This window comes from Lissotriton vulgaris, chromosome 4_1 (assembly GCF_964263255.1).
Source record: "Lissotriton vulgaris chromosome 4_1, aLisVul1.2, whole genome shotgun sequence".
NCBI classification, from domain to species: Eukaryota; Metazoa; Chordata; class Amphibia; order Caudata; family Salamandridae; genus Lissotriton; species Lissotriton vulgaris.
In genome coordinates, this window is record NC_141691.1 from 1,985,330,461 (window position 1) to 1,985,357,956 (window position 27,496).

Genomic DNA, 27,496 nt, shown 5'->3' on the forward strand with positions numbered 1-27,496 from the left:
CTGCCACAATTATTTCAAAACATTCCACCCCTGAAAAATCTTACTTCGGACGAGCTCATCTCGGTTAAATTTGCCCAAACTGCTGGCAAAGAGACAAAAAAGACCACAATTACCAACTGGGTTAAGCTGTCATCAGGGACGCCATTCTGAGAGAAGCCCATACCTTTGAGGAATGGGGGCATCAAGCTTTAAATCAGACTTCCCCCAAAAATACTAGCACATACTACTTATGGAGAACCTAGCTGTTCCTCGCGGAAGCGTGCGGAGGAGGGCATGGGGTGCAACCCACGACTGGCATAATAGCATCTATCTCCTTGGTAGTACACTGCGGAAATAAGGAAAGAAATGTCAGATGTCAAACAAGAGCTCAGAACCACAAGGGCTGGGAAACAGCAGCCCAGGCCTCAGAGAAGGAATTATCACTCCTCCTCCTAGCAAAACGCAATATTGTTTTCTGCTTTTTCAAAGCTTCCAGATTGAAAAATAGGCATAAAAATTAGCTCTCAATCATTACATGGAATGTGGCAGGACTCACTTAAACTTGACTATCGAAACCTGGACGCAAATTTCTTCTCAATTGAGACATCTTATGACTGCAGGAAACGTGGGCATTAAATCCCACAGTGTAATATGGCTTCCATGCATTCTTCCAAACAGCCACACGCACAAGCCTATTTGGGCGACCATCAGGCGGTCTTTCAATTTTTATAAAGCAATCAGACAAAATCTCAACCTCTCTGTTAGACCTGGCATCTTTGCCGCGGTTTCCCCTGTCTTTTTGCCTCTACCTCCTGTATTTTTTGACGCTGTGCTGGATTTCGATATTGCTGGTATAGATGCTTTGAGCACTTTGCCACTGCTGATCAGTGTCAAAGTGCAAGTGCTCCCTGTGTAATTTATGATGGTAATTGGTTATCCCTGATTGGCATATTTGTCTCACCACAAAGTCCCTAGTAAAGTGCACTAAGTGTGCCAGGGCTGGTGATACAAATGCTACTAGTGGACCTGCAGCACTGATTGTGCCACCCACAGTAGTAGCCCTAAAATGGTGTCTAAGGCCTGCCACCACAGTGGCTGTGTGGCCTGTGATCTGCCATGTCCTCCTGCTCAGTGTCCAAACTGACTGGGCCTAAACCTTCCCTTTCTGTATACATTGGTCACCCCTATGGAAGGCCCAGGGTACCCCCTTGGGCAGGGTGCAGTGTAGGTGAAAGTTAGAGCATGTACTAGTGCAGGTGACATGCTCTGGTAGTGAATGACAGGCATTTTCGTTTTTCACTATTGTAAGGCTACCTTGCCCATAGGCTATCATGGGGAATGCTGGTTACAGTGGCTACCAGCATATCTTCCCATAGGAGCAAGGTAGGAAATAAAAGTCTGGTTTTCCTGAACTCAGAATTTAATAGCACATCTTTTAGGAAAGGTTGTTTTTAAATCCTGTGTTTGAGAACAGCACTTTTAGAAAGTTGCTGTTCTCTTGTCTGACCTTTCTGTGTGCTTTGGCCTGTTTGTGAATTGACTGTCTGGTTTGAAAGTGACAGGGGCTGGGGAGCCCACAGGAGGCTGCTGACTCAGCCCTAGGCTGAATGATTGCATCTGCATCTTGAGTGGTGGGAGGGGATAGCACCTGGGTCTGAAAAGGGCTGTGCCTGCCTTCCATAGTGCTGGCTCCACCTCCTGCTGGGCGGCTGACGACCCTGCCCCTCTCTCTGAAAGGAAAGGAGAAGCCAGGAAAACAAAGTGCTCAAGGAACACCCAGAACTGGTTCAGACCGGGCTCAGAGCCCTCCTGCACAAAGGCAACAAAGACTTTTAGGGGTATAAGTACAGGACCCCAGACTACAGAAAATGTGATCATCCTGGAATCAAGAAGGAACCTTTGCCAAGGAGAAAGCTGAAACTGAAGAAGGAAGACTGTCCTGCTGTTGCTCTGCAGGACTGACCTGCTATTGCTTTGCTTCCACGGAGAGGGGAAGGAATTTGCTTTGTGCTGTGTCCCCTTGCTTGAAGAAATCTCCAAGGGCCCGAAGAAGAGCTGGCTCCCTGTTAAGAAGTCCCGGGAACAAAAGGACTTCGCCCCCAGCTTCCCTGAACTCTGCTATGAGAGTTCTGTCCTTCCTGGAGTGCTTGGCCCATGTGTGGTGCCTCTGGAAGTTGTACCTGTGTTGTGAAGCTGGAAACTAAGATTTAAAGAACTTTCTGCAAAGTTTATCGCATTGCTCGCTTGCGGAGCGCATCCCCGTCAGTGCGAGGAAATTCCCGCCGCTACGAAGGCCAAGATCGTCGCAGCGCCTGTTGCCTGCTGCCAGAGCCGTCGCATCCTTCGTTTGCGGAACGCACCAGACCGATGCTGGAAGATTACCATTGCTGCGAGTATCGTCGCAGAGCCTACCATCACTGGGTGAGATCGTCGCACCGCTTGCTTGCAGACCACATCACGTCGCTGCGAGAGTCATCGCGGAGCCATCGCATCGAGGGGCCGCCACAGAAGAAGATCGACGCTGAGCCGCGCATTGTCGGCGCACCGGAGATCGTCGCATCGTACCTTTTGCGAGCCGCTTCCACCAAAACCTGTGCACCGGAATGCACGCAAGGTATTGCATCCCTCCCCGTACAGACCGGAGTAATCGCAACACGCCCGCTACATCGAGCGGGGTTGTTGCATCGCCTCCCCAGGGTGTCAGAAGTGACGCATCGCTTGCTTTTCACCGCTACAGCTTTTCACTTGGAACTTTGTCGCATTTAAAGGTACTGTTGGCTAAAGCGTGACGCAACTGTGAACAATTTAACGCAACCTTAAGATCTCTTTTGAAACCATATTCATGAACTGTGTATGTTGGATTTTTGTCGTTTTGGTATTGTGTAGTTTAGATTAAAAATACCTGTATTTTTCTAAACTGTTGTGGAGTCAGTTTGTAGTGTTTTCACTGTGTTACTATGAGTGTTGGTACAAATACTTTGCACATTGCCTTCGATAAGCCTGACTGCTCGTGTTAAGCTACCAAGGGGGTGAGCAGGGGTTATCTGAAGAGTGTTTCCTCCTTACCCTGACTAGAAGCAAGGGTCCCTATTTGGACAGTGGTACCGACCTCTGCCAACTAGAGAGCCCCAGTTCTAACACTCTCCATGTACCCTAATCCATATGTGTTTGCAAGCTAAATCCACAAAAGGTTTAAAACTCGGTGAGAAGGTTTCCTCTGTGTTTCTTATCAATTGCTACTTCAACCCTAAATAAATCCCGAAAGCTTGTGCCATGGACTCTCTGTGTTCAAGCTTAAAAGAAATCCTCGATTCCTACCATTCCCATGAAGTAGTGGTGGCAGGAGACTTTAACATTGAGTCCCTCAGAAAATACCACAAAGTTGAACAAACAAGCAAGGAACGAGAATAATTTAATGAGCTTCTCACCTCCTTCTGCTTAATATTTGCGGATCAGGCCCTGACACGCCCCACGAACATGATTTGTCCTACCTTTAAAAAATATTTCAACAATCGATTATATTTTTATGTCCATCCCCCTGGCAAACCATCTTCTGAAACTCGAAATAACAAACTGAGAAGAAAGTGATCATAATCTCCCAGTCATAACCCTGGATTTAGGTGATCCGACAGGAGATAAAGTCCCGGGGCTTGGCATCTCAACTGGAGCCGAAATAAAAGCACTAGTAAGGAGAATTAAATGGTGACCCTTTCACTCGCCACAGGTGGTCAAATGGCTCAGAAACGGAAAAAGCAGGTACAAGTACCGACCCAAGGGGCAACTTCTAACTCAATAGCACACCATGAGCAAAGATCTGTTAGATTCCATCTTGGGGCGCAGGGGTCGTTCGTTGCCCACAAAGCTACCGCAATGCTACTCACAAAAATAGCTGCTGAAACAGGATATTAATGTGTTATGGAAGAACCTAAGGAGGACCATCCGTTTATGCAAAATCAACCTAACAAGCAGAAACTTAAAGGCAGTAAAAGACTTGCGGAAAAACCATAAAAAAGCTATCTGGGATCTTAAGTCAGCACAAGAGGAGTGGCTAAAAATATTCGAGATGCTCAAGGAAAGATCCCTCGCTCGTTTCTGGAATCATGTAAATAATTTAAAATCACCTTGGTCAACAAGGGAAAACGCAGCTTCAGAATTGGAAAGGGAGACTCATATAATGGGCCTGTTTTCTGCGTATAACAATACAAACAAAATGGTGCTCAGCCTGCAGCAAATAGAAAAACAATAAGAATTAACGTCATCTCCCCAAATAGTAAAATTGATCAATGCTATGAAATGCGATAGGGTTCCAGGCCCAAATGGTCTTCCAGCTGGCATCTTTCAATGTTCTCAAGAAGATTGGGCAGCTCTCTTAACACTGCTCTTTAACTCAGCCTACAATCTGGGCAACATCCCGAAGCTTGAAGTTGGAGAAGTTCCACCCTATGCCCGATATTCAAAAAGGCGATCCCTTAAAGCCAAGCAACTATTGCCTAATAGCTTTGCTAGACTTGAAGGCAAAAGCATACATCTGAATCTTATGAAAGATTTGTAAAGCTGGGTATCAGAAAACAAGCTAGTCCATTTCTTTCAAACAGGCTTTCCGTGGAGGAGCATCCATAACAACAACATCATTGCACTATCCATCCTTAGCCACCAAGCCACACAGTACAACCAACTCCCGCTCTTCCGCAGTTTTATTGATTTTATTGCGCCATTTGACAAAGTTGACATACAGACCCTGTGGAAGAAACAAGTAAGATGGGGCATCCCAGTTCCTCTTTTAAGGACCATTATTTCTCAGCATTTTGAAACCTGGGTCCGAGTGAAAACGGGTACAACATCGCTCTCAGCTAAAATACCCATCACCGGGGGTCTGACACAAGGCTGCATGTTAGTGCCATTAATTTTTAACTTGTACACAGAATACCTGAGAAAAGCCCTGACCAACAGTTAGTTGTCTTGCCCCCCACGCCTAGGCCACAGATCTCTCCACATCCTTCAATATGCCAATGACATAGTTGTCATGGACTACACCAAACTGGGGTTCCAACGAGCATTGACCGGCCTACATAAATACAGCAAAACGAATTTCCTTACCATCAACCAACATAAAACAAAAATACTTGCATTCATCTGCCACAAGAATATAAAACAAGTCTCATGCACTATGGTTCCTACGACCATTACTTCGACCCTCAAATATAAGTTCCTGGGGGTGTGGTCCACAGAATTTGCTCAACCATCCACTCACAAAAATGCATTGAAAAAAAAAATCTATTGCAATCATCTATGGATTAACCAGGCTCAATAATAATCTACAAAGCCAGTCCACAGAGGGAATAAAGAAAGTCATTCAAGCATCTTTCCTTCCAGCACTTCAATATGGACATCAAGCTTTCCCCAGAGCCTGCTCAGAAATGCTCGTGCAAGCGCAGTGCGCGGGCTTCCAACTACTGAAATATCTTCTCAGAGCAAGACTCAGACTGGAACTTGGGCTGGTGAAACAAGCCCTTATCATTGAGGCTGACTTTCAATTATTACATTCGAATATTGAAATCACCGGAAAACTCTCTCAAGGGCTGCCTTGGAGATATTTCCGAAAATCTGGGTACTCCTTGGAACAACCAACATAAGAGAGCTTTAGCAGCCACAGAGATAAATCAATCAGCGATTGCATTGACTTTCATCTCCTACACAATATGGAAAAAAGACCATTAACAAACAAGTGCAATGGGCCTCATTCCAGCAAGACCAAGCTTCCTTAAAATCAACACTTTTCCTGGCCCCTTTAAACTCTTCGTATCTGGTAGCTAAATCAAAGCCTCGCATTTCAGTTACCCTCAATACTAGAACTCGGAGAGAGATGATGTACATGCGAATACTAGCTCTACGGATCCTGCATTTCAATCGAGCCTGGGCTAACTGAGAAAATGGAGGCGCCTGCAGATTATCACCTTAGCTGCTTCGCAAATATCCCTCCCCAGTGCTGCGCTGTCCATTGGAACTAGTGCTGAACGGATGTCCAATGGTCATGCGCAGCACTGGGGAGGTAGCGCTCGTGACGACCGTTGGCCGTCAGCAGCGCTTAAGAGGTTATGTATTTATAAACACGAATCATGGCTGCATCTTCCGTGTCATCGTACTGCCATGGTCTATGAAAGGAGAACTTGACTCAGGCACTTGCTTAGAGGCCTCGGCTATATGTTTTTCACAAACGGAGGCCTCCATCCTGGCTCGCTGCGGGAGGTTTGTAAAAAACACTCAGGGACGCATATCACCCCCGCCCTGAACCTTCTCAACGTCTCGGCCAGAAACTAATATCAGACTACTGCACAAAGTATCTGAGAGATAAACAATCTCCCCCACAGCAATAAACTTCTCAGGTCATCGAAAAAGCAGAAAGTAACATCTTGGAGGCATGTCGTGATGGTTTTGTATCGCCCCGTTAAAGGCAAGCTCACTGCAGGAACTAAGAGCAACTGTGCCAGATGTACAACCATCATTGAGTTAAGAACACTAGTAATAGGTAACCTTAATGCACCTCACACATCTCCGATCTCAAAGACTACAACACGGCACTAGCACTCTACCCTACTCTCTGCGTTTTAAGAAAGATTACATACTGTATATTAGAACATTGGAGTGTTGGTTGCTCCATTGAAAACAATGGAGTGCTCCATGCTCATAATGGCTGGTATAAGCCCGGAGCTCAACCTTTGTTCACAGCTCTGGCTGTGAACAAAGGCTTCAGGGAGTCTGAGGGGATTTCAACCCCCTCGCGCTCCCTGCAGGCTTTGTTTTATTTGTTAGAACATTCTGCCCTCTAATGGCAGTTCTAATAGCCTTATAGCCCTTCGTAGCTGGGCTATACCGACAATTATAGTCCATCTTCCTTGTTAAAGGCCCTCGTCTTCGACTCGGGCCTTTAACGCTGGAGAGGGCTTTTAATATCCGGTATTAAGGCTATAATCCATCTTTCTGAAATGCCACAGTCCTTTTAACACTTTTATCTTTTTGTAATAGTTTTAAATAACTGATGGAAACAAACTAGATTAAACTGTAATTTATTGGGACAATATAGGTAGTTAAAGGTTACAGCGGATACCTATACAAACACTCGCACACACTTGCTCTAGACTTTAGGATTGCACAAAGTGCATGCACTTTAAAAGAGAGAAGGTACTTTGGGCAAAAGACCCGCTGTTAAGGGGACAGGGATAAGCAGGGAGAGTTGACGAGATACCACTTTGGCGATATGTTTACCGGTGAAATATTGGTCAACAATGGGCTTTCCGCTATATTTAACTCAAGTTGCATCCTCACCTACAAAGAAACTTTAATGGTATGACAAATTGTCCGTATTTAAAGAAAATCCTCGAGCGGACAACAGAGTAACTGTTTTTTAGTTGTAATTATGTATTTAAGCAACTGACTCAGTCAGCATCATTCTCTTGAGGGAACACAAACCTTTTGTATAATAATATTGAATAATTAACAAAAATACCGACACAAATTGGGAGGGGGGAGGGAAAAATAAAGAGGTGGGGATGGGTGAGAGGTGCACTAATGCATTCTGTACATTCCAATGTATCGGATTCTTTGGAGATGCGTCAAGCTGTCTGTGACATTTCCTGCAATAGTACTTAACTTGTAGAGATAGCCTATATCTTGTCTGGAGCGGCAGAGAGTATGTGTATGTCTAGTGTGCCATTCCTGAAGACGGGTGTAAAGAAGTCATAGATAGGGATCCCTCCGGCACTGGCTGTTCTGTGGGAGAGAGGGTCGGCGAGGTCTGGTGGATCTATAAATAACAACGGTAGACATGTGTGGTATTCTCGTGTGGGCTCGAGGCAGCTGCTAGCACTTGGAACTCGGAACACTCTGTGTGTAGAGTGTTCCGAGTACTCCAGTGCGGCGGTTGGCGTAGGCTCCTATGGATGTGATCTGACCTTGCTGAATAAACATATATTATTTAATCACATTCCTGCTTACCTCGTTTCCTTCCTCGTGGGATTCTTCACTGGCGACGATGAGGAAACACACCCACGCGAATTGGGAGCCTGCAGCCCTGGTATAACCAGATCAAGATTACCGTTACGAAGATCTTCAGCTGAATCTTCCCAGAGAATTAATCAGACGCTCCACTGAAGTTTGCTGCCAATATTAGTGAAAATCCCGCTTTTTCCAGCCTAGCGGTGAGAGTTTATTCTAATTTTAATCTCTTTAAGTCAAAGCGCGTTCAGTCACCGGCAGTGCGAGTTGACGCATGCGCTCAACCTCGCGCTTATTGTTCTCAACGGCGCACGTGCGTACTGGAATCCAATTTGCAACGCATGCGCAACTGAGATCGTTCTTGATCCTCAAGGCGTAAAACAAAGCATCGCTTAGCAACCTTGCTTTTATGACGCATTGGCAACCATACAAAGAGTTTCCTGGCTGATTTCTTTTGTTTGGAATGTAATTACATCATAATGATCTGCCTATTCTCAATTCAGTATTAAAACAATGACTTTCTCAAGGTTATGACTTTACGTTTAGACTGCATTTGTCTATGACATCACAATAATTACCAAGTCTGCTAATTCTATCTATTGATTCTCCAGAGAAAGGACAATTAACCAAACCATACTGTGTTAAAGTCATTATTATTATTACTATTTTCATTCCATCAGCATGGAAAGCTTCAATGCTCCTCCCCCATTCTTGGCAAGTCCAGGCGAACCGCCTTTAGAGTGGAAACAATGGTGTGAAGGTTTTGAGGCATATCTTGAGGCTATTGGGGGTGAGAATTATACTGATAAGCATAAACTTGCCATTCTTAAACATTCTCTAGGCGCGGAAGGCAGGCAAGTTCTTTCTCATCTTCCTCCTCTAGCTGTAGACAATTCGTCTGAGGAAGAGACTGATGTTTACGAAAACGCCATTATGCAGCTCGACAAACAATACATCAAAAAAGTTAATGAAGTTGTGGCATGCCATAAATTTTTGAGTAGGCAGCAATTACCTATTGAACCTATTGATTCCTTTGTGAAAGACTTAAGAATTGTGGCAGCCAAATGCAATTATCAAGAGTTTCACGATCAGATGGTGAGAGACCAGTTAGTACATAATGTAGCAAATGTAAAACTACAGGAAAAGTTACTTGATGCGAAAGACTTATCTCTCTCTAAGGCTCTTGACATTGCACATCGTTTTGAGGATGTGAAATTAGGCATAAAAGAATTATCCGAAAAGAAGTCGAAAGAATCTTCAGTGGAAAGACCTGCAATTTCTGAGGTTCAAGTTGTCAAGAAGAAACATGTAGAAAACTGTTCAAGCAAACCACCGTTTTCCTCATCGATAAATTCAAGTTTCAGAAAAGAAGTTGTTTGTTTTAAGTGTGGTTTTCCTGGTCACGTTGCAACTGATAAAATATGTCCTGCAATTGGACAACTCTGCAATTATTGCAGATCTAGAGGCCACTTTGCTAGAATGTGCAAAAGTCGTAACAGACCTAGAAATTCTTCCTCTGACCCTAGACGTACCAAATATTCAGATGTTCAAGTAGTGGATAGTGATAATGAAGAGTATGAGGACCTTCTAACTGTGTATGAAATTGGAGAGGAAAAAAAGGATGCGCCTTTCTGTATGTTACAGATTGGCTCTAAATTTATAAAAGTCATGGCTGATTCTGGTGCAAAGCACACTTTAATAGGTGATGAGGTTATGAAAGAGTTTCCAGATGTATCTTTGCTACCTTCTGACATAAGGTTGCTTGGATATAGTAAAAAACCAATTGATGTACTTGGTATTTTTCCTCTACTTTATCTTTTAAAGGTAAATCCATTGTTTCTAAAGTTTATGTTGCTAAGGAGGGTTCATGTTTATTGGGTTGGCCACAGCAAAGGGATTTGATGATTAAGCTTGATCCGAACCATCCACAACAAGTTTTGGGATATTCTGATTTTGTTAATTCTGTTGATGTATCTTCTGTTAACAAATGGGAAACGCTTTTTCCTCAAGTTTTTTCTTCCACTTTAGGTTTGTTAAAAAAATGTAAACACAAGATCATTTTGAAACACAATGCAGTACCTAAGGTGCATAAAGTACGCAACATTCCTCTGTCTTTAAGGGAGTCTGTCAAAAAGGAACTTCAAAGACTGTGTGAACTTGATGTGATCGACGAAATTGAATCTTCAGAATGGCTTTCGCCTGTTGTCGTAGCTCACAAACCGAATGGAAAGATTCGTTTATGTGTTGATATGCGTGACCTAAATTCTAATATATGGGTTGACGGACATCCACTTCCGAACATTGGCGAGATGTTCTCAAAACTCAAAAATGCTTCAGTTTTCACTACGTTAGATTTATCTAACGCGTATCATCAAATTGCCCTACATGACGATAGTAAGCATCTAACATCCTTTATAACTACTGAAGGGGCATACAGGTATAAGAGGATGCCCTTAGGTTTGGTGTCTGCTTCCTCTGTATTCCAGCGTGTCATGCATAACCTTTTCAAAATATTTTCTAATGTCCTTTATTTCCAGGACGACATTTTAGTTTTTGGTAGGGATGATTGTGAGCATTCTGAAGTTCTATTTAATGTTTTATCGATTTTACAAGACAATGGTCTTACTCTCACCAAGGAGAAGTGTAAATTTAGCATGGATTCTGTAGATTATTTTGGGGCATTCCATCAGTAAGAAGGGTATTTCTCCTAAGTTGAGTTTAGTTAAAGCTATCGAAAATGCACCTGAACCTAGTAACAAAGATCAGCTCAGGTCCTTTTTAGGGCTAGCCGAGTACTATGCCAAATTCATCCCTTCTTTTGCTGACAAAACTTCTCATTTAAGGAATTTGATGAAAAATCAACAACAATTTGTTTGGGACTCCAATTGTAAAGATCAATTTAGTTTTGTCAAAAAGTGCATAGTTTCTGCTCCTGCCTTATCTCCGTTTGACACCAATTGTAAGTCAGTCATTGTCACCGATGCTAGCAACGTGGGCATAGGCGCGGTACTTATGCAAAAGCAAAAAATAGGTCTTGTCACTATTGCTTTCGCATCAAGACCGTTGCGTGGGGCTGAGATAAAATATTCTACTTTAGAAAAGGAAACCTTGGCCTGTTGGTGGGGTATTGTATATTTTCGCAAATATGTATACGGTTCCAATTTTGTTGTGAGAACTGATCACCGCCCTCTTGTGGATCTTTTCACGACCAAAGGCTGTGGTAGGGCTACCGCCAGAATTGCGAGATGGCAATATAAATTATAAGACTTTCATTTTCAGGTTGAATATATCCCTGGTGCGAAAAATGTTTTAGCTGACTGCCTCTCAAGATTGCCTGTTGAGGATGACAATCTGGTTGCTCCTGATGATGATCCTGATAAAGTTGTATCGATCTGTGAGGTGTCCAATGGGTGTATTAAAGAAGACGAATGGAGGGTTGCATGTGGTGATGACCTTGATTACATGAACGTTTTGTCTTTTGTTAAGAATGGATGGCCCGTCAAAACAAATTTGTCGCAAGGGGTTTTGCCTTATTTCCATGTTGCATAAGAATTGTCTCTTCAATGTGACACTTTATTAAGGGGTTTACAATTGGTAGTTCCTCAAGCTCTTAGGGAAACCATTTTGGACATGGGTCACGAAGGCCACCCTGGCATGTCCAGCATGAAGAGAAGGATAAGATGCAAATTTTGGTGGCCTGGTGTCGACAGATTTATTGAGAGAAAAGTTAGATCTTGTGTAGAATGTTGCGTCAGTGACAAGTCTCAGAAAGTTGTGAAATATCAACGTGATTCTGTTACTAGACCTTCTAGACCCTGGGAATGTGTCTCTCTTGATATTGCTGGTCCAATGAGTTTTGGTCAAAGTCCAATTTATGCTATTGTTTTAGTTGATCAATTTTCTCATTGGCCTGAGGTGAAATTTGTTCTGCATGTTTCTGCTAGAGTCATCATTGAATTTTTAAAATGTGTTTTTGAGAAAGAAGGTTTTCCGGTTTCCATTTTGTCTGATAACGGTACGCAGTTTACGTCTGTCGAGATGAAGTTATTCTGCAGCAATCACGGGATAATTCACAAACGTTCATCAGTGTATTATCCTCAAGGTAATGGCATGGTGGAAAGGTGGATCAGAGTTCTTAAGGAAGGTTTACAACTGGCTTTGTGTAATGGTGAAAATTGTTATGATGCTGTTAGAAAACTTTTATGGAGTTATAGAAATACTCCCAGATTTGAGGGTGATTTATCTCCTTTTGAAAAGATGCATGGCAGGAAGGGTGTTTGTAACATGAGCCAACTGTGGATGAGAGATCTTATTAATGGCAAAAGTAAGAAACCTGGTTCTAGTTTAGTCAGCGCTTCTGTTGGCAGTCCGTGTAGTGTTGGTGATTGGGTTCGCGTGAGGAAGTCTGGTTTCATTAGATCTGGTGAGTCACATTTTTCTGATCCTATGCTTGTAGTTAGAGTAGGTAGACAGGTGGTGGAATTGACAGATGGAAATGTTTGGAGTCTTTCCAAGATTGTTAAGGTTCCTAGGTTGGGTGATGGAACTTGTTCTTTTTGGGAACATAGTGGTGGTGTTTCTCGCAATAAGGTTGGTGGCGTTCACAATAGAGTTGGTGGCGTTCCCGTTCTTCAGGGTGGACGGTTCTCCACTTCTGTACCTGTGCGTATCGCTGCTCCTGTTCCTCCTCCAGTGTCTCCTGGCAACAGGTCAAACCCTCGGCTAAGGAAGCCTCCCTCATGGTTCAAGGACTACAAAGTGGGGAAGTAATTTGTGTTGCCAATATGTATAATTATTGCATTTTTGATGTTTCAGCTTTATTTCTGTATTGGTTGTAGTGGTTCATGTAATGTATCTTTATTCGTTTTTTTTTCCTTTACATGTTTGTTCATTTTAAGGAAGGAGGATGTGTGGTATCCTCGTGTGGGCTTGAGGCAGCTGCTAGCACTTGGAACGCTCTGTGTGTAGAGTGTTCCAAGTACTCCAGTGCGGCGGTTGGCGTAGGCTCCTATGGATGTGATCTGACCTTGCTGAATAAACATATATTATTTAATCACATTCCTGCTTACCTCGTTTCCTTCCTCGTGGGATTCTTCACCATGCCAAATGTCCTTGGAGCGTGAGGTTGGGGCCTGGAGCATAGCGTATGTTTCAGTTTACATACTACAGTATGTCAGGCTTCGCAGCCATGCCTCCTGCTTAGGGTAGGGTTTGGCTATCTCTCTTTTCGCCAGCAACAGTCCTATGGCGATAAATTTGCGGTAGCAGAGTTTAACATCACTAACTATGCCCAGAAAAGCTAACTTTGGAGAGGGAAGGAGCTGTTTGGAGAGTATAGTAGATAGAGTTTGGAACACATCCGCCCACTCTACAGCCACAGGGGGACATGTCCAAGTCATGTGTGCAAAGTCCGCTTCTAAGGCTTGACATTTTGGACAATTGGACGATTTGATAGGGTCATACTTTGCCAGCTGCCGTGGGGTACTTTAAATCCGGTGTATAAACATAAAATGTAGCAGTTTATGTCTATGGTTGGGGTATACCCTCTTTGTTTGTTCATGATAATAAGCCCATTTCTTATCCATCAGTGGTTAGCCTAGGTCTTTCTCCCAGCGATGTCGCACCCCCTGGTCTTGCACTTGTTTGAGCGGCATACCCACCCGATACAACTTGGTGACCAAATGTGCCCCGTCTTTATCAGCGATAAGCAGTGAAAGCGGTGCAAACTCTTCAGGAGGAGAGGGGAATGAAGGGGTGGCTGAGCGGAGGGCAACAATCAGTCTGGTCGCTATAAATTTGTCTATTTATTACATTTCAGCTTGTGTGAGCAATTCCAACATGGTTATTGCCTGCCTGCCTGGGAAGAGTGAACCAATAGTGCAGAGCTTTTGATTATAAAGGGTGCGCTGCACAATTGTTTCAGAGGTGAGCGGCACAACTGGATTTTGTTGCAGCGAAATGTTAGGGGAGTATAAGTAGCCTGTACCTAGTAGCCGTCTCAGCTTGCGCCAAGCCCAACAGGTGGTAGATAGGTGTTGTATGTCGTTAAGCGGCATGCCTAGGGGAATAGTGGACCTAGTGGGGGCTTGGTTTATGGGATGCAGGCGTCTCGGTGCAGTGACCGATATTTTTGGTAGATAATCGGTCCGATTATGACCGTTGCCCACCACCATCTCAGCATATTTTAGCCTAATATAGTGATACTAGCAGCCCGTCCCGACGTCGGTGCTGGCCATCAATGAGAGAGACCTGTGCATTTTCCAAATGGGTGGTGAACAAATATGAGTATGTTGCTGGAGATGTGGGCCGCCGTGCCACCAATGTACTTACCGGGGGAGGGTAAACACCCGTTATTCCACAACTTTCTTTCCGCATACCATCACTCCGCATACTTTCATTACGAAAGTACCATGACTCTGCAATGCCAATATAACGCATGGCATTACATTTTATATGCTTTTACCACGCATACATTTACAACAAAATTCGTATTTTAAGGGTTCAGATATAGTTTTGGGTTATGGGGTAAAGGGGTAGTTTTAGGGTTCAGGGGTAGGTTTGGGTTTTGGGGTACAGGGGTATTTTAAGGGTTCATGGCTAGGTTTGGGTTTTAGGGTACAGGGGTATTTTTAGGGTTCAGGGCTAGGTTTGGGTTTTAGGGTACAGGGGTATTTTAGGGTTTAGGGATATGTATGGGTTTTGGGGTACAGGGGTATTTTTAGGGTTCAGGGGTAGGTTTGGGTTTTGGGGTATAGGAGTATTTTAAGGGTTCAGGGCTAGATTTGGGTTTTGGGGTACAGGGGTATTTTTTGGGTTCAGGGCTAGGTTTGGGTTTTAGGGTACAGGGGTATTTTAGGGTTCAGGGCTAGGTTTGGGTTTTGGGGTACAGGGTTATTTTTAGGGTTCAAGGCTAGGTTTTGGTTTTGGGGTACAGGGGTATTTTTAGGGTACAGGGGTAGGTTTGGGTTTTGGGGTACAGGGGTATTTTAGGGTTCAGGGGTAGGTTTGGGTTTTGGGGTACAGGGGTATTTTAGGGTTCAGGGGTAGGTTTGGGTTTTGGGGTACAGGGGTATTTTTAGGGTTCAGGGGTAGGTTTGGGTTTTGGGGTACAGGGATATTTTTAGTGTTCAGGGGTAGGTTCGGGTTTTGAGGTACAGGGGTATTTTTAGGGTTTAGGGATAGGTTTGGGTTTTGGGGTACAGGTTATATTTATAGGGTTAAGATGGGTTAGTGTTTATGGGTGTTGGGGTATTTTAAGGAGTATGGGTGGGTTATGATTATGGGGTGCAGGGGTATTTAAAGGGAGCAGGGTGGGATTAGCACACGATATGAGACATGGCATGAAGGGCGGAACGTACCACACGCCCCCAGCTTTTGTCACACCCCAGCACACGCCCACAGCACAACGCAGACATGCCCACAAGGGACTACTTTGCTGGCATGGTTCTTTTACCTTTTAAATGTATGTGGTGGGCGTCTGCATAGCCTATGTCCTGCTGCAACTGCCCTTTCCAACGCTGTATTGGGTGTTGTGATTGATGCTGTGGTCCCTGAGATTACCCGCCTCAAAGGTTTGGGCTCTCTCTTTATTATATTAGTATAGATTTAGGGCTGTTTCCGAATTTACCTTGTTTTATGGCAGTGCTGACTAATGCCTTTGACATGCTTTCATGTTATCTTGCTTTGCAATTCATATAATCACAAAGAAGGGTTTGATTATGTCTCTTTCTGTTTCTGACTTCATCTTGCTTAATGGCAGGGCTTGACTATTGGCTTTGGCATGATCTTATGCCTTCTTGCATACTAATTTTGCTCTTTTGCTGGAATAGAGGCCTATGCTTGAGCAAATCCATATTCTAAGCTGTCGCCATCTTCTGAGCCTCTCTAGGTGAGAGGTTCTACTTGTTATTCGCTCTTCCTGAACCAGAGAGGAATGGTTCTTGTCAGAGGAATGTGCTCACACTATGCCGGAGTCATAACAAAGGTCTGATCAACCGGAGGTGGGACCTTGGTACGAAGTGGTACAGGAATCTGATGGGAAAGGAGGCGAGGCTTGCTAGAAGCTTCGACCGATGTTTCCACTTTTTACTAAAGGAGGTGCCTGAGCTCTGATCTCTGAGTTAGTTCGGTGGTTTGGCAGTCTGATGATACATCGCAGTGCAGGCGTGCAGCCGTGACTGTGGAGCAGAGTCCTGACTGAACAAAAGAGAGAGACGGGTTTCCTCTGAACGCAACATGTATAGGAACATGGTGAGGTGTTCCAATGACGCTTATATTCTGTTTATGCCTAACTACTCTTTTTATTTTCAGGATATATATATATATATATATATATATATCCAAGAAATCCACGCTTGATCGCTTGATCTCTACAGGGTGAGGCGTCTCCCCACTCCTCAGAAAGACGCAGACACGGTCCAAGTATGTGCAAATCAGTTTATTTCGAGCAAGCACATCGCATGACGTTTCGGCTCCGAGGAGCCTTGTTCACATGACAGTGTCAATCATCATGAGCCGTTCTTTTAAATAGACAGCCACTCGTTTGAAAAAAAGTTTTTGATCACATGCTCTGTTTAAAAATAGACATGGAAGAAATGTTTTCCGCTTTGACTTGCATTCAAAAATATCACACTTATATATTGGTTGGCAAATCAGAAGCACAATTGATTTATGATATACAGGTAAAATACTCTTTGGTCTGCAATGGGTAAAATTATCTGAGCTTAATTGTCATCGGTCAAATACAAAAATATATAAATCACTCTGTAATAGAAAATTGCCTCAAGAGACATATATATACAAAAATAGAATAAATACTCTTATTGTACATTTGTATTTTTACATTTTTACATATTTACATTATTTACATTAAAGTGCTTGTGCTTCAGTGCTTGAATGTCTGATTGAAATTTCTGCATTTATGCAAAAATTAACTTCCTTGTGATAACTATCTGTAGATAAATTACAACATTGGTAGTGCAAATTAAAGCATGTTTGTAATGTAAATGTAAATATATTTTCATCCTGAGACGCTTCATTCAATGTGCTCTTCGCAACCCACAAGAAAATCATTTGTTAGTAATGTAATCATTCTCCAGTTGTTATACATTCATTTACCTCCGTGTCTATGATAAAGTGAATAATAGTGCAAAATATATCGAAACAAGTTAATGTGGATCAAATCAGCTTATCAGGAATAAGGACCTGTTAGCTGGACCATTGACATTCTTATATATGTAGTAAGTATTTTATTTTTATATTTTCTTATTTGCTTTTTTTGTACCTGTTTTTATACTTTATTTCTCTTTTTTCTTTGTTTTCTTTTCATTTGATAGCAGCTACAGTTTTATTCTACAGTACCTGATTGGTTGATAAAGGAAGCTAGTTGTTATCCTATAGATACATTTATGGTTGACCTCTGTCCCAGCCCAGAATTGCCATGTTGCTATAGGAGATTAGCGTAGTATCCCAGGTATCAGTATATTTAATCAATTACAGTAAACATGTATACAGGTCTTCAGTAATATTCAATCCTGTTGGGGCCTTGGTGTTTAACATGAGGATATATTTCGTTTCGAGTTTTCTCAATTTGGCCTCTCTGTCGCCTCCCCGTCTATTTGTATTTACACTATCTATTACAAAGTACGTCAATGTTTTATTGTTACTCTGGTGTACTTCTCGATAGTGGCGGGCAACAGGATAGGTGTTATCCCCTTTTGAGATCGCCCTAAGATGCTGGAGAATTCGTTGATGTACAGGCAGTTTTGTACTTCCTACGTTCATCAACGTGCATGGGCATTGCAGGACGTATACCGCATGGTCGGTTTTACAAGTCAATTCCTGTGATATTGGATGTACTGTATCACTAAAGCCATCTTTGTAGCTTTTGGTATTGACACCATGGGTACAGGCTTTGCATGTTTTACATTTATAAAAGCCTTTGCCTGTCTGCCACCAGCTGCTGCCTCTGATTGGTTCTGGATTGGTGTCAACAATTTGATCCCTCAGGGATGGAGCCCTACTATAGGTGAGAGAGACCCTATTAGGTAAGTCTTTGCCTATAATAGGATCTTTTGTAACCAGTGGCTAATGTTTATTGACAATCCTATAGATCTCCTTTGATTGCCTGCTGAATCCTGTGATTATTCTGAACTCACTTTTGTTCAGCTCAGTTTGAACTTTTCTTTTTTGGTAATTGCCTGTTTGTAACTCATCCCTGGATAATAACTCAGATTTAGCAATAGCTTTGTCAATGATTTCAGCTGAATATCCTCTGTCTAAAAAACTCTCACACTATGCCGGAGTCATAACAAAGGTCTGATCAACCGGAGGTGGGACCTTGGTACGAAGTGGTACAGGAATCTGATGGGAAAGGAGGCGAGGCTTGCTAGAAGCTTCGACCGATGTTTCCACTTTTTACTAAAGGAGGTGCCTGAGCTCTGATATCTGAGTTAGTTCGGTGGTTTGGCAGTCTGATGATACATCGCAGTGCAGGCGTGCAGCCGTGACTGTGGAGCAGAGTCCTGACTGAACAAAAGAGAGAGAGAGAGAGACGGGCTTCCTCTGAACGCAACATGTATAGGAACATGGTGAGGTGTTCCAATGACGCTTATATTCTGTTTATGCCTAACTACTCTTTTTATTTTCAGGATATATATATATATATCAGTAATTGCTATTGTGAAGAATGTCTATTGTGATGTTTAGTTATTTCTTTCTTTTGTCATTCTATCATTGTATAATAAAGAAACCCCAGAGCATATAATTTGTTTGTGTTCCTTGTGAGGGAAGGTCTGGCCCCTTTTTTACCAAGTGCTCACGGAGGGATGGGTATGTTTCCCTCCAACAGGTAGTTGTTGATACAGGAGGGAAATCGGCTACCAGCAGGGAAGTCTAAATTCTTGGGGCCAGATGTAGGTCGTCAATTAACGGTCGGTAGCGGCCGAATTCGGCCGTTACCGACCGGTAATTGGATTTTGGGATGTAGGGGCCCTTTATTTTACAGATTCGGTAAATTTACCGAATCGGTAAATTTACCGATTCTGTAAAATACCGAATTGGTAATTTGACCGATTCGGTAAATTCCAGATGTAGGTAGCACTGGTTACAGTGCTACAGGCCTTCAGAATTCGGTATTTTACCACCCAATCCAATTGGGTGGTAAAATACCGAATTCAGGTGTACATGCACATCTGTGCATGTACATCTGTGCCATGTGACACACAGACATGCCCTTTGGGCATGTCTGTGTGCCACATGGCACACAAGCCTGTACTTGGGGTGCTAGAGGGTGTCAAAGTGACACCCCCTGCACCCTTGCAGGATTCGGTATTTACCGATTCGGTAAATACCAAATCGGTATTTCCCATTGATTCCTATGGGCTTCAAGTAAATACCGAATCATACAGATTCGGTAATTCTCAAATTAGAATTACCTACATCTGCCCCCTTCCTTTTACCGACTCTTAAATACCGAATCGGTATGATTTGATATTTAGGAGTCGGTAAATCGGAATTACCTACATCTGGCCCTAAGTGTTTCACCCCAGCATAGTGGAGGAGGTATGTGTTTGTTCGCCGGAAGGCGTTGTTCGCACTGAGGTGAGTTGTTCGTGCAGTGGCACGTTGTTCGCCGGAAGGCATTGTTCGCACTGAGGTGCGTTGTGTTGCTCTACATATCCTCCCAACTATGGCTACAGACTTTCCGTTTTCTAGCTTTCAGTATTATTCTTTTCTCAGGTAAGTATTCTAAAGTGTGGTGTTTTTATGAGTCCTGAGAAGGGCTGTGGTGAGTAATGGCCTGGTAACTGACAGAGGCACCAAAATATACGGAAAACCAAGTCATTACACTTGGTAAAACCAATGTCGGGCAAACTGGGCCTGCACAACCAAGTAGAAAAGGGGTAAATCTGGGACGCAAATCCCCCTCGTTCATAAGGAAGTGTTAAGGTGTCCCATGCCACCAGCGGTCTAGGTCCCGCCCAGACCAAACTTGTAAGTAGGTCCCGCAGCTGTGTGAAAAAGACTTTTGTGTGTGGGATTGCTATAATAACAAATAAATACAAAAAACGGGGGAGGACATTCATTTTAATGAGGGTAATACGGCCAGCCATAGAAATTGGTAATTGGATCCATCTCTCGATCTGTGTGGCGAGTTGTTCTATGGTCAGTCCATAATCAAGACGTATAACTTGTCCCTTATTTCTATGTAAAATAATACCTAGATGTAGGAACTGGGTTCGCCAGGTCCCCGGGGGTATCTTGGACCGACTCGGCAGGCACTCGAAGCTTAGGTGTAAAGTGACTACACAACACACTCATCCACTGAGACAATAAGTGCAGGCAAGGACTGAGTCCACACCAGAATGCTTGATTCAAATAAATAAGTTTTATCTTGAATTATCTTGAATTAGAATAAAAAATCACAGCAGTATTAACTCATTGCGTTCCTTTAAAACACAGGTTTTGTATTTCTCAGCAATAAATATGTAAATAAATAAATATTAAATATTAAATAACGGTAGGCCTAGTAACAGCCTTACTCCTAGTCAGCACCTGCAAATAATTTCCTTCTCAGACTTTTAAATAACGTCTCATTGCTCAGCAGCAGTCACTAATGGAGGGTAAACATTTCCTAGCTGCAAAAATAAGCCATTTATCAGCAAATACAGTGCATTTCATCAGGCTGGAATAAAGCAATTCAACACTTAGATATGAGCATTTCTCTTGGTCATAATAGGCAGAACATGACTCTCAGGAGCTAAGTATGACAATTCCCTTAACGACCAGGCCACCACAGTAGAACAACCTTTCCCCTGCTAAGGGGTTAACTTTTCTTAGGGCTCCTGCCCAGTCCTCAGTATCTCTTGGGGCCAACGGGGCCCAACTACAGTCTCCCGCGGGGAGGGCGGACTCGGAGCCTCCCCGGGGGTTTACCTCACTTCTTCAGCCCCTGTTCGGGCCCTTGCGAAGGGTCAGCACAAGGTAAGATGACTCCTGGAAGCGAGCTCTTCCTACAATGCCCTCCGCTGGTGTTGTAGGCTCCTGGGCTACTTTTAAGCCCTCCGAAGTCGGGGGTGCGCAGGGGCTCTGGTAGTCTCTCCGAGCCCCCCGCGCAGGTGTCAGCTCCGGTCCCGGTCTTCCCTCGGAGCCTGCAGGGACCGGGGACCAAAGGAGGCCAGGGTGCGCAGCGGCCGCCAATTGCAGAGCGGCTCGCGGAGTACAATTTCAGGGACCCAATCAGGCCACGACGGGGGCGGAATTATACCTGCGCCCCTGTAACGTGACACTAGATCCCGGCTTCAGGCCTAACGAGGCCTACTGCGGCCTGACCAGATTTTACGGCGGCCTTCTCTTGGTTCTGGGGGCCGCCGAGGGGGAGCAGAAGGCAGCACCGGCATCGCGGAGAAGGCGCCAGGCTGCAACGATGACAGTAAAGCTCAAAGGCTAAAGCAGAAGTGCAAGAGCGCTCGACAGAAGTGCGACCGGGGAGGCCAGCTGAGAAGCTTTAAGTGGTCAAAGCGCTCGGTCCTCGTGGCGCTTTAGGGCAATTTACCATCACGCCTCAGGCAGCACTCTCAGGGCCCACACAGGGTCTCCACGCAGTAGCACTTCTCAAAAGGGGCACAGCGCTTGCCAGTCAACAGTTCACAGCGCCTCTCAAGGGGAATGCAGCGCTTGCCAATCAGCAGTTCACAGCGCTTCTCAAGGGGAATACAGCGCTTGGCAGTTAGCAGTTCACAGCGCTTCTCAAGTGGAATACAGCGCTTGGCAGTTAGCAGTTCACAGCGCTTCTCAAGGGGAATGCAGCGCTAATACCTGGTTGAGTACCCACCAGTCCTGTGGGCAGTAAGAAGGTCTTCTTGGCGCTAGCTGGATCCTGCGCCCTTGGTAGAAGTTACTTGAAGAGAGGGGGGGCGGTGAAGAGTTGAAGGCTTGTCCAGTTTCCTCAGTAAATCACTTCAGGTGGTCCCTGGGTTCCCCTCCCGCTGGGCCAGATCAGTGGGCTAGTTCAGTGTTCCTCACACAGCTTGGTGGACAGCGCTTAAACCCTGTCACCCCCAGTGGCATAGGTTCCTGACTAGGCCCTACCGCCTAAGTCTCCTGCGTAGGTTCACCCAGGTCAGTGATGCCCCAACTACCCTCTCTGGAAAGTTTCCCTCCCTTTCTGTATATAGCGACAGTTGGCAGTTGGCGTCACCTCCCCTGTTCTGGAAGGTTCAAGGAGCTTCCCTCATTTTAGCTATGGGCAGACTGGCAGGCTGGCAGGGCAACATTGTTTAAGGGTTACAGCCAGCTCCTGGCTACAAGAGTGCGCCTAAAAAGACCACGCTGCAGTAGCAGGGGTCAGTGGCAGCCATCTTAAGGGAAGAGAGCACCTGCACCTTAGCATTGGTAAGCAATGGGAAGGTGCTCAGAGACCTAAGGCCAACAAACAGTAGGTGAGAAAAATGAGGCAAAAGCGAAAAAAAATAGGGAAGACCACCCTAAAGCTGACAGGTCTAACACTAGATATTTGGCCGTTTCTGTCGCCCATCAGAGAGGTAGCTCAGTCCCACCCGGGTTAGCTGAGTCAGTGATTGGGAACATTTCCGATTTGTCCCAGTTAATATGCAGCCCGGACATGTTGCCAAAGCGACAGATTTTATCGATCAGAGGCTGTAGATTGGTGCTGGGGTGTCGAATAAAAAGCAGGATGTTGTTTCCATACATAGACATCAGCAGGGGGCCCGAATGGAATTGAAGACTACGAAACATGTGTTTCTCTTGTAGACGCCTTACCAAGGGATCCATGGCTGTAATGAAAAGCAAAGGAAAAAGGGGACATCCCTGGCGAGTGCCCTGGGAGATTGGGATTGGGGAAGATAGTGATCCGTTCACTTGGAGCCGGGCAGTAAGAGACAAATGCAGCAGCGCGATTAGAGCAATAAAGCTTGCTGGGATGCCAGGTTTGCGAAGCGTGGCAGTGAGGAATGGCCACTCCAAAGAGTCAAAGGCCTTCTCCGCGTCGAGAAGAGGCACCGCTGTGCGAATCTAGTAGAAAGTAATTTACCTAGGATTTGTTATCAAAATGTATTAGGGAGATGGGGCACTAAGAGGTGCAGTCTGTGGGCTCCTCCCCTGGCTTCACTAGGAGTGATATTGCTGCTTCCCTGAAAGAGGGAGGGGGGAGTATGCCCTCCTCGTGTGCTTCTGCGTACACCTCTTGCAGTTGTGGTGCTAGCACTTGCCTAAATGTCTTGTAAAAGGCCCCAGAAAGGCGGTCAAGGGCAGGGGCCTTTGAACGCTCAAAGGCGTACATCGCCTGCATAATCTCCTCTACTGAGAAAGGCTCAGAGAGAAACTGCGCCTGGCCAGTTGAGAGCAATACCATCGCAACCTCCTCCAGGTATGCCAAGTGTTGCACAGAGTTTTTGGGGAGTTTGGTTGCATATAAATTCCGGTAGTAATTGAGCAGTTCTGCTATTATACCAGCATTGTCAGTAGTTACTGTGTTATCGGATCTTCTCAGCGCTGCTATATGTCCGGCTCCCCGAGGGGGCCGAACCAGTCGTGCCAGTGTCCTGCCAGGGCGCTCTCCCTCCCCATATTGCTGTGCTATGCAGTATTTGCACAGTAGTGTTGCCTCCCTATCAGCATGATTGTTGAATTGGAGTATAATGCTGTTGTGCTGTTTGGATGTATGGGGTTAAATGGCAAGGCATTCAGCCACACCAGCCCGCCTCAACCGTGTCATGGCTGCCACGGATAGAACGCGAAACCCCGCCTGTTTGGATATGCAGATACAGTGTACGTATGCCTTAAAGGTGTCTCAGAGTGGGGCGAACTTAGACACTGAGCCTGTGTTGAGAGTGAAATATTCGGTTACAGCCTCCTGTAGTTCGAATTTAAATAGCGCATTCAACAGGGCCTTAGCCGGGAAGGACCAACTTGGTTCCCATCTGGTGAAATGAGGAATCTTTAAATGAAGGAACACTGGCGCAAGGTCGGACAATGTGCAGGGCAGTGTTTCTATACACCCAACCCACTTGGAGCCTATTGCATCAGTTAGCCAATAGTCCATGCACATATGGGTAGAATGTGGCTCTGAATGAAATGTGTATCCCGGTGTATCCGGATGGTGCAAGCACCAGATGTCGTGCAGTGCTAGGGATTGTATTAGATCCCCCATTGCTTGGTGGGCCTGTGGTTTTGTATTTTGTATGGGGTTGGTGGAGTTGCATCTGGGGTTTAACCATAAGTTTAGATCCCCCCCAATGCAAAGTGTGTTGTATTCGTAGCGGTTGAGCATAGTGTGGAGCTCGTTGAAGAAGGTGGGTGCTTCTATATTGGGCATATGCATGTTAAGAAATAGAACTGTTTTACCCAGCAATGTCCCCATAACCAAGAGATATCTCTCTTGTGCATCTGAGATTGTAAGTGTCTGCGTGAAGGGGAGAGTACGGTGAATAAGAAGGCATATTCCGCTGAAGTACATGCTGTACATGCTGTACGGCGAGGCATTCTGAGGTCGGAGGTCAGTTTCTTGTAGAAATGCTATTTTAACATTATGTCTCCAGAGGTATGCAAGAACTAGTTTGCATTTCCTAGGGTTGTTAAGCCCCCATGCGTTCCAGGTAATTAGTTTGGCCTCAATAGTTGGGTCAGTGATCATGTTCATAGGATAAGGTGCATGTATTCGTATCTCCAGCGTGTGGTACCATCAGTATTTGCCAGTGGAGAGGGGATATTACAATGGAAAAGCTATAAACCAAACAACAAAATCCAGGAACAAAAAATAGCAAAGAAAAGTCAAACATCAAAACCCCAATAAAAAACAACAACCCCCAGCCCCCTCCCACTCCTGGGCTCAAAAGTCCGGTGAATACCCTCTATCCGAACATAGAGAAAAAGAAAAAAAAGAGAAAAAAGAAAAAGCCCAAGAACAAACTGGCGGAGTCATCCATAGTAGGCAGGCAACGCCTCAGATGTCTGATGCCCATTTCTTACTCTGGCTAGGTTATGGAATATGTATACAGAAACTTTCTCAGGGATTTACGATGACGCAGTCCCCTTTTCAGTTCCAGGTATGAGGGATAACAGGATTAGAATGCCAAAGTAGTCATCCCTCCGAGGTAAAGAGTTCAACGCTCGTGGTCAGTTGGTGATCCGATGAAGAGTGTCCTGAGGATCGATTAGGGCTCCTGCGGGCTTTACTTTGGTGCTGCTTGCAGAATGCCAGTACGTCAGCTGGATTGTCGAAGAGTCGGGGTTTGTCCCCTACTAACACTCGTAGTTTAGCAGGTTATAGCATGGCATATTTGAAGCTTATTGTAAAGAGCTGTCACTTGGCCTCCACAAACTAGAGACGGTCTCTTGTACTGTAGTGGTGTGATCTGGGTAGAAGGTGAGTATGGCGCCCTGGTACTGCACCGGTGCGTTCTCCTGCGCTAGCCGGAGAATCATATCACAATCCCTATAGTTGAGCAAGCAAGCAATTATGTGTCGCGGTGGGGTGCCCAGAGGGGGGCGGGGACCGAGCGGCCTATGTGCCCTTTCCACAATAAAGATTTTGGAGAATTTATCACCCCCAAATATATCTGCTAGCATTGCTTCAACAAATTGCTCAGGCCTTCCAATGTTCGTGGATTCTGCAAGGCCCAAGATTCGGACATTATTTCTCCGGGACCTTGCCTCTAGGTCCTAATTAGGTCTCGCCAATGCAGCACACAAGCGCTGCATAGGAAAAGACCTTTAGAAATCGCTTCAGCGTTGCGGCCAAAAACGTGCACGCATTCCATTTCTTTCAATGGCAACGCGTGCAAGTTTGGCGAATCCCTTGCAGGAGCGAGCTTTCAAACAATCTGTTTGTAATTAACTTGCAAACAGATGGTTCAAAGCTTGCTCCTGCAAGGGAAACGCGCCACTGCCCCTTTGAGCCCCTTGCATATCTTTAACAGGCGGTGCTGTTAAAGGTTGGGCACCATTTCAGCCAAGGGCAGTACCAGAATAGAAAGATTTGTTTCCCTTATTTGCAAGTTGTGGTCCTTTCACGGGTTGCTCTGGCAGCCTTTGGAGTACCGCTTGTTAAAATAAATGTGCGGCGATATCTTGGAGCTTTCTTTTATGGTTTGTGCGTAGCTTTTTGTGGTGCCACGAAAATATTTCAGTTTAGTACAAACAACGTTCGAGCGCACGAAAACAACAATTTTTATAAAGGCATTGAATGTTTTTTAAAGCTGTGATGGTTACTGCCCCATTCCTACACACCTTACTATAATAATAAACACACTTGCAACCACAACTTGTAATGTAAACATGTAAGGTGCAAAGCACAGGCTTATATACGTGCGCGCCCACTGGGTTGTTTATCCTTCAAATGTTGTTAAAGTTAAAGGGATTTATAAAATACGGCAGTTTGTGCCACTATTTTACTTTTATTTCGTTCTGATTTTCCTCATGCAACACATACAGTGTATCTTGATTTAATTATTGATTTACCAGTGATCACTTTCCCTTGGCATATAAATTGGTTGTAACTTTTTTTTCCTGATTAATGCGTATTTTACTGGACACTGCTATGCTTTTTATGGCGCTTTCTTCTCCAGCTTAATCATTTTATGCACATACGCAAGTGTATGTTGATTTAATTACACTTAACCACAAGTTGTAACCTAAACATGTAAGGCACAGGATAATATACATGCGCGCCCACTGGGTTGTTCAGCCTTCAAATGTTGATAATAATATGGGGATTTATGAAATACCATAGTTGGTGCCAGTCTTTCACTTTTTTTTAGTTCTGTCTCCCCTTCTGCTACACATATGGCTGCATACCCCCACCTTACGCTTTTTGTCCATTTGGGCGCCCACTCTTGTATTAGCTCTGAATGTTGAGAAATGTTTCATTTTAGCCCAAACAAAGTTCTTGCGCAGGGAACATAACCACTTTCCCCTATAGGCATTGCATTTTTTAAAGCTGCGCCAGGTACTGCCCCATCGTAAGTGTATCTTTTTTTTAATTTTTAGATACCGCTGATTACTTTCCCTTGGCACATAGATCTTTTGGAGCTTTGCTATGTGGTTAGTGTGGAAGCTTTTTGCACACAAGCATAGGTTTTTGAGCATATTATTTTGTCGTTTATATTGCTTTGGTGCCGCTGTTTGGTGTTCACCTTTTAGCATTGTTTTTTCCCCCAGTATTTTTTTGTTGAGGTGCGCACACATTTTGTATTGTTTAGGTGCCGCATATGGACATATTTAGATTGCTTTGGGGCAGCGGTATGGTGTTCACCTTTTGCGTTGTTTTTCCCCAGTATTTTTTGGTTGATGTGCGGACACATTTTGTATTGTTTAGGTGCCGCATACGGATATATAAGGACACTCAATCAATCTATCATAACATTTGTAAAGTGCACTACTAATGGTGAGGGTCTCATGGCGCTGGGGATGCTACTACTGCTCGAAGAGTCAGGTCTTGAGGAGTCTTCTGAAGGACAGCAGGTCTTGGGTCTGCTGTAGGTGGGTGGGGAGGGTGTTCCAGGTC